Consider the following 8,051-nt stretch of genomic DNA (forward strand, 5'->3'; position numbering starts at 1 on the left):
GGGGGGGGGGGGAAGGGGGAGGAGGAGAACCTCCCAACCTGGTCAACCCTGCTCCCTTCTCTGCTCGCCCTAAGCAACATTTCTGCGATAAAAGTAACATTTCTTGGATAAAATCAGACTGCTGGCCTAAAAGCCTGGTCTAAAAAGTGTCTTTCCTTAAGTTTCATCCATCTCAGAATATCATGATTTTGTCATGCTAGGGACAGGCGACCACTAGAGAAAGAAATGCTGGATGCATTCTTTCCCATTACCAGCTCAATTTCCCCAAGTTTCTAAACATCCTCTGAACTTGAACTGTGGGTTCATGGTCCTTCCAGCTAGTTTGTATAACCTTTTAAAACGGGACTGGGGCTGGAGAGATGGCTCAGTGGATAAGAACACTGACTATTCTTTAGAGGACCTGGATTTAACTCCCAGCACCCACATGCCTGTCTAACTAACTTCAATTTCAGGGCTTCTGACACCCTCATACAGACAAAACACTAAAAAAATAAAAATAAATTATAAAAAAGTACTTTAAAAAAAGCAGGACTGTGACATTTGTGTTCTAGCCCACTGGCCTTATCTGACTTTAAATGCAAGGCAGAGGCATCAAATAGACAGTCTCCAGTCTTTCCTGTAGTCTCTTACAGATGATTTTTCTTAGGTGACCAGCACCCTCTTGCTATGTTGAGACCTATTGTTTTGACATTAAACTAACTGAAACTCTGGTTGTGACTCAGTGCTCTGAGAGTATATATTCAGTTATCCTTCCTCCTTCAAGTCTCCCCCCCCCCCAAAAAATGTGGAAGAGTTACAACCAGCTTGCTTTCCTTGTATTTAAGTCCCCAACTCATTCATTCAAATCACATTTATGGTGTGGATACTCCTCTGACAAACAAGACAAACCTCAAGGTGCTGATGGTTGGCTGTTGTCCCAACTCAGGTTGGGATGTGACTACCCCTCCCCACAAAAATAGTCAAAAGGAAAGATGTAACAAGGAGTTGATAGGTGAAGAGGACTTAGAAGTCGCAGGTCCTTCACTTTGATGCCATGAATATGCACTTCTTTCCTTAAAATATTTTTTTCAGATTAAAAATTTTTCATGTGCTTGAGTGTTGTAAATATGTATTTATGTATATATACATATATATATCTATATATGTATAGATATAGATATCTACCATATGTATGCCTGGTGCCCATGGAGGTCAGAAAAGGGTGTTGGATCCTCTGGAACTGGAAGTATGGATGGTTATGAGCTGCCATGTGGGTGCTGGAACCAAACCCTGGTCTTCTGCAAGACCAGAAAGTGATCTTAACCTCTATATCTCTCTAGCCCCTGAAAATACATTTCTTTAGAAAAGCTTTCAGGTATCTCAAACAAGAAGCAAACTAGTTTAATCTAAAACAGAGTATGCCGGGCAATGGTGGCGCATACCTTTAATCCCAGCACTTGGGAGGCAGACACAGGAAGATTTCGAGGCCAGCCTGGTCTACAGAGTGAGTTCTAGGATAGCCAGGGCTATACAGAGAAACCCTGTCCCGAAAATCAAAACAAAACAAAAACAAAAACCCAAGTATCACATCTATACCCCACTGCTAATTATAATTACTTCTTAAAGCAACGTTGGTAACAAATAGAGCAGCACATGACAAAACTGAACATTTATTGCTTTCTGTTCATAGTACAGGCATGTATGCATTGCAAATCATATCTTACTGCATATACAGTAACATGAATTGAATTTCTCACTTCACTGGTCTTCTCTATCCCATTAGGAAGAATATTACTGGGTAGCAAACACAGAAAGACATTTTACAGTACTTAGTACACTAGTTCTACTACTACAACAAATCCCCCATAAATCTTTAGTGAGTACCTACCTTTTCATATGTACACAAAGACACATCCAAATAATAAAAAAAATCATGATTGCACATCACTTCTTTTTTGCTTCCTCTCCTTCTATTACACTTCTGACTTGAAGATGGCAAGAACAGTCAAAATGTTGTCCTCAAAAGAACACAGAGAAAAGAACACATTACAACACAACCTTTAATTAACCTCATCCTGGCCTCTTTTGTGACACGTTTTTATTACAACTGTGTAAGAGAAAGAGCTTTATAGCATAACGAGGAATTGTAGAATAGAGTGGAAAATTGTCTGGGTGAATAATTAGAGAAGAGTGAGAACAAAGAATATTATGAGTTAATGAGGACTTGTGGGAGAAAAAAATTAATTGTGAAATAAAAAGAAAATAAAGCCTGATGTGATGGCATGTACCTTTAATTCTAGCAAAAGCAGGTCAGTTTTTGCAAGTTTGAGGCCACTATGCTCTATGTCATAAGTTTCGAACCAGTGAGATATACAGTGAGACCTTGTTTCCCAAAAGACATAGGGGGTTGGCAGGTAGTAGGAAACTGTGGAAGAAAGCTGACAATTGTAAGAAAGACAGACTTTGTTCTGGGGGACAATAGAAGATAATAGGAAAAACAAAAAGTTGTAAAGAGACCAAATTCTTTGTGAACATATAATGATTATAATTTTAATAACTTGGCTGCAATGCAGTGTCAAATATTTGGTTAAAAACTATTCTGGGGGCTGGAGAACTGGCTCATCAGTTAAGAGAACTTTCTGCTTGTACATAGAACCCTGACTTAGTTATCAGCACCACATGATAGAACACAACCATATATGTAACTCCAATTCGAGGAGAGTCAATGCCTTCTTCTGGTTTCCTCAGGCACCAGAAACACACATGGTACAAAGACATACATTCAGGCAAAACACCCATAAGCATATAATAAAATCAAATAATTTAAAAATAGAAAACAATGTAGTCAGGAACACGATTTTAAAGTAAGGAAAAAATTGAGTTTCTGAACACAACAGGAAAAAAAATCCATATTACAAATGGGCTAACAGATTGACTCTGCATATCAAAGGTATGATGACAATTTTAATATTCTTCTAGTATTCATAAATGAAACCACTGTGTGGTTTCTTTGTCAGCTTGGCTGAATGTAAAAGCATATAGAAGATGGTAAAGTATACCAGAAAAGATGTCCAAGAGTTTGTTTCTGGAGAAGATTGGGAAGACCCACCCTGAATATACACAGCATTATACCATGAGCTGGTGATCCACAGTGAATAAAAAGAGCAAAGGAGAAACAAGCAAAACACTGGTGGCCTAGTTAGTTTTAACTGCCAATTTGATGACCTAGAATGACCTAAGAAGGCAGTCTCCATTAAGAGATTGTCCAGATCATACTGGCCTGTGAACATGTCTGTGAGGAGCTGTCTTATTAGCTGATGTAGAGGGCCAAGCCCACTATGGTATGCAAGCCTGAAGATGAAAGATTGATCCCTGGAACTCATGGTGGAAGAACAGAGCTGACTCTCAAAGGAACTGCACACAGGTTCATTCAAAGTATACCACTGCTACAATCAGAAGGCACACTACCTTAAGTCAACTCTCTGTGCATTGAGTCCAAATGTCCCCGCAGATTAAGTAGAATGCACAGCTCCAGAATGGGCTGACTTAGATGGCAGCATTTAGATTATTATCCTGTGGATGGCAAGTAGGTTTCAATTCACATTTCAACTTTGATCTGTTTAGTGTAGCTGCTTGCATGAGTGCTGTGAAATTCTGTGAGTCTGGCCTCAGGAGGAAAAAGTTCTGTGACTGATTAACAGTGTCTACTGGATACTGGATGGCTGAGGAGTTGCATGAAACAACCTATCTGACAGCTCTGATTGGTAGCAACAAAAATCTTCCATAACATCTTTTGCAGTCCTCAAAAGCACTTCTCACCATTGGGCTGTTGACAGCTGCACCCCAGCGGAGAGCTCAACATCAACGACAGCCAACATGTAAGGGTAGAAATGGTAGGTACTGAGGAATTTATATGCTTTATGTATTGAGGGAGTAGCTTAAGGTTCTGTTATGAAAGTGGAAGGATCTAAACAAAAAAGTATCTGGACTTGTCTTAGTTACTTTTCTATTGCTGTGAAGAGACACCATAACCTAGGCAACTTATAGAAGAAAGAATTTAATTGGGGGCTTGCTTACAGTTTCAGAGGGTGAGTCCATGACCACCATGCTGGGGAGCATAGCAGCAGGCAGGTAGGCAGGCATGGCACTGAAGAGGTAGCTAAGAGCTTATATTTTGAGACACAAGCAGAGGCAGAGAGAATAAGCTAACTAGGAAAGGTATGGGAATTTGAAATTTCAAAGCCAACCCCCAGTGATACACCTCCTTCAACAAGGCCACACCTCCTAACCCTTTCCAAACAGTTTCACAAACTGGGGACCAATCATTCAAACATAAGTGTTTGGGAGCCCATTCTCATTCGAATCACCACATGCCCTAATGCACTAACACTTCTTCATAAAGGCAAAGGAAGTCTGGATGGGCGTGGCTAAACATTCTGGAGTAAACTCAATAGTCTGTCAAATTAGTAACTGGATGTAAGAATTTTAGACAAGCAAGCATAGCATGCCAATAGCATCTAAAGATTTCAACATAATGTCCCAGAAATGAAAGTTCAGTATGGTTATTAATGTATGTAATTCTCTACAACTTAAAGCTCATTCATAGACTGAGACCCACAGACAAATACTTAAAAATGCCTTAAAAGTTGAGCTGAGCATAGTGGTGCATGCCTTTAATCCTAGCACTAAGGAGGTAGAGGCAGGTAGATCTCTGTGATTCTTATGGTCCTTCCCCGTGTCATTTACACTGAAGCCATTTCCACATCCTTATCTTCACTCATAGTGCACCCCAGGGACAGTGTCAGACAATCCATTTCTGTTCTCTAAGAGCTGAACCCAACCTGGCTTGGTTCATTAAAGTATCTACACCAATGCCACCCCTTCCCATGTTCCTCTGAGCCAGCCAGTCTCTTGAGTTGGACCTTCTCACATTAATCACTTATTAAGAAAATGCCCTATAGGCTACAGTACAATCTTATGAACATTTTCTTAACTGAAGATGGCTCTAGCTTGTGTCAAGTTAACATAACACTAGCCAGTACATTCAGTATGGTGGACATATGCCTTTAAATCCCATTGCTCAGGAGGCTGAGCTCTGTAAGTTTAAGGCCAGCCTGGTGAGTTCTAGTACAGCCAGTGCTATGTGGAGAGACCTTGTCTAAAAAACAAAAACAAAAATGAAATAACAAACTAAAGAATATAGTGTTGGAAGATGGCTCAGAGGTTAAGAACACTGGCTTTCCTTTTCCAGACAACTTGGGTTCAATTCCCAGTACCCATCTTGTGGCTCAAAACTGTTTGTAACTCTAGTTCCAGGGTATCCTATGCCATCCTCTGATCTCAAAAGGCACTGCATGCAAGTGTTGCACAGACCAACGTGTAGGCAAATCACTCATACCCATATGAAAACATAAAAACTAATTTTAAAGAATATAATGTTGGCAAAATTACACTGTTTGGGTTAATTTTTATTTCCAAGGAGTAGTGATTAACTTTCCATGAAGTAAACAAAAAAGTTAGTCTGTGGGGGAGAAAAATCAAAGTTCATATTGCTTATGCCTGCCTGCTAGTCTGCTGACATGCTCCTGGACATGATGATCATGGATTAGCCTGCTGAAACCATAGACAAGCACCTAATTAAAGGCTTTTTGCTATAAGTTGCGTTGGTCATGGTGTCTCTTCACAGCAATAGAACAGTGACAACTACTGTGTGTAGTGTTGCAATGAATCATGGCAGGGCTGATGTCGCCTTCACATCCCAATTTCATCTCCTTCAGGGCATAGCCAGGAGTGGTATGGCTGGATCATAGGGAAAATCTGGTCTTGGTGTTTTGAGGAGCCTCCACTTTGTTTCCCATGATGGCTTTGTTCATTTGCATACTTTTCAACAGTGTATAAAGCTTGGGTTCCCTTTTCTCATCACCTCTACCAGCATTTTGAAAATGCCTCTTCTAACTGCAGTGAGATGAAATTTCATTGTACTTTTGATTTGGGACAGATGAGTGGATGCCAGGGCCACAGGGCCATGGGAAGAGCTGAACCTTTCTGCAGCCTCCTTCAGCCCTGTTACCCTCCCTGCCATGTCTTGTAGCTGAGCCATGTCCTCAGCTGACCCGGCTCTATTCATTTCCATGTGCTTTCATGTGCCTTCCATGAAGAGAGCAGGGTTATTACAGCCCACTAAATTTCCCTAGCCAGAATCCTTAATGGTCCTTATCTGCTTTCTCTTGTCCTCCCTCACTGCCTTGGAAGCCCTGTAGACGCACCTTGTAAAGATTTCTTGGTCTGTGCATACTGCCGAATATGCACAGGCTGCCATTACTGGTTACTGTGTTCCACCCCAACACTGTGAAAACTGTGCATGCCTGTAATCCCAGCACTGGAACAGTGGAGACAGGAGGATGAAGATGAGGAGTTCAAGGTCATTCTTGGCTAGAGAACAACTTCAAATCCAGACTGGGATACATGAGACCCTGTATCAAAAGAAAAAAAAACTGTAATAAAGAAATAAGCTGTCCAGGAAGTACCAGGCAACATACCAGATAGTTATAAATGGAAGCTCACTATGAGCCTATTAGCCTTGACTTCACTTCACTACCCACAGATCTGAAAAATGTAGGGGAACAAGTCAGTGAGAACTTGTAAATAATGAGGAGCTTGTCTAAACTTATCATACTTTTTCTCAAGGCAGCATTTGACTATGTAGCCCTGGCTGGCCTAGAACTTGCTTTGTAGACCAGACTGGCCTCAAACTCAGAGAGATCTACCTGCCTCTGACTCCAAAGTGCTGGGATCAAAAGGTATGCAATACCATGCATGGCTTAAAAATCAACTATTGATAACAATAATTTTAGTGAGGTAGTAATAAAAGGATATTTTAACCAAAGCATATGTCACATATGCACATATGTGTGTTTGTGTATTTTTGAGACCAGATCTGTCTATGTAACTCAGGCTAGGGTCCATACTGAGATCTTCCTGCATCAACCGTCTGAGTTTTTGTGATATGTTCAGCTAATACATATCTTTTTTTTTTTTTTAACAGTGATTCACCAGATTCTGTAGAATAGAAACTTCCCATTAGAATAAGAAAAATCAAGCCAGGAGTGGTGATGGGCACATGCCTTTGATCCCAGCACTTGAGAAACAGAGGCAGGTGGATCTCTGTGAGTTTAAGTCCAGTTGGTCTACACAGTGACCTCTACATAGTAGAGGTCTGCCAGGGATACATCCAAACACACATGCATGCATACATACATACATAAACATACATGTGTGTCGTGTATGTATACACACATACACACACACACACACACACACACATATATAAAATAAGAAAAATAAGAAAAATGTCGTCCTGTAATGGTAGTGGTTACTACAGTTAAACAAAACACTAAATCTAAATTTGTTTTACTTACTGTAATCCAGACACTCAAGATGCTGAAGCAGGAGAATCATGGTAAATTCAAGACTAGTTTGGAATATTAGTAAAACACTGTCTCAAAATCTACACACAACAACACATGATGAACAAAAGAACAAAAGTCTTAGTGACAGCTATTAGTGTTGAGTGAGATGGTTTTTTAATGTATGAGTACTCTATCTGCATGTACACCTGCATGCCAGAAGAGGGCATCAGATTCCTTTTTAAAGATGGTTGTGAGCCATCATGTGGTTGCTGGGAATTGAACTCAGGACCTCTAAAAAGAGCAGCCACTGCTCTCAGCTGCTGAGCCACCTTACACGCAACCCCAAACATTTTATTTATTTTTATTTTATGTGAATTGGTGTTTTGCTCACATGCATATGTGAGAGTGTCGGATCCCCTGGAACTGGGGTTATAAGACACTTGAAAAGTTCCATGTAGGTGCTGGGAAATGAACTGGGTTCTCTAGAAGAATAGCTAGTGTTTTTAACCATTGAGCCATCTTTCCAGCCCTGAAAATGAGATAAATTTTAAGGTACACCTAGAAGACATAAAAATCAGGGCAACTATACCATATGACAAATTGAAAAGTGAACTGGGAGCATGCAAAGAATGTCTGTACTCACCTATAACACTGAGCACAGAG

The 8,051-nt window shown here is 40.4% G+C and overlaps 1 protein-coding gene across 1 annotated transcript in view; it reads right to left on the minus strand.

Annotated features, from left to right (window-relative positions):
• Ca5b (carbonic anhydrase 5B) overlaps positions 1–8,051 on the minus strand; it is a 70,631-nt gene that overhangs the window by 55,709 nt on the left and 6,871 nt on the right. The window contains exons 2-4 of the mRNA XM_031384201.1: positions 6,246–6,452; positions 3,448–3,552; positions 1,868–1,997 (exon numbers count right to left, since the gene is read on the minus strand). The gene's annotated coding sequence lies outside the window, so the exon portion shown is untranslated. The remainder of the gene's footprint in view (positions 1–1,867; positions 1,998–3,447; positions 3,553–6,245; positions 6,453–8,051) is intronic.

The sequence above is a fragment of the Mastomys coucha genome, chromosome X (genome assembly GCF_008632895.1).
Source record: "Mastomys coucha isolate ucsf_1 chromosome X, UCSF_Mcou_1, whole genome shotgun sequence".
NCBI classification, from domain to species: domain Eukaryota; kingdom Metazoa; phylum Chordata; class Mammalia; order Rodentia; family Muridae; genus Mastomys; species Mastomys coucha.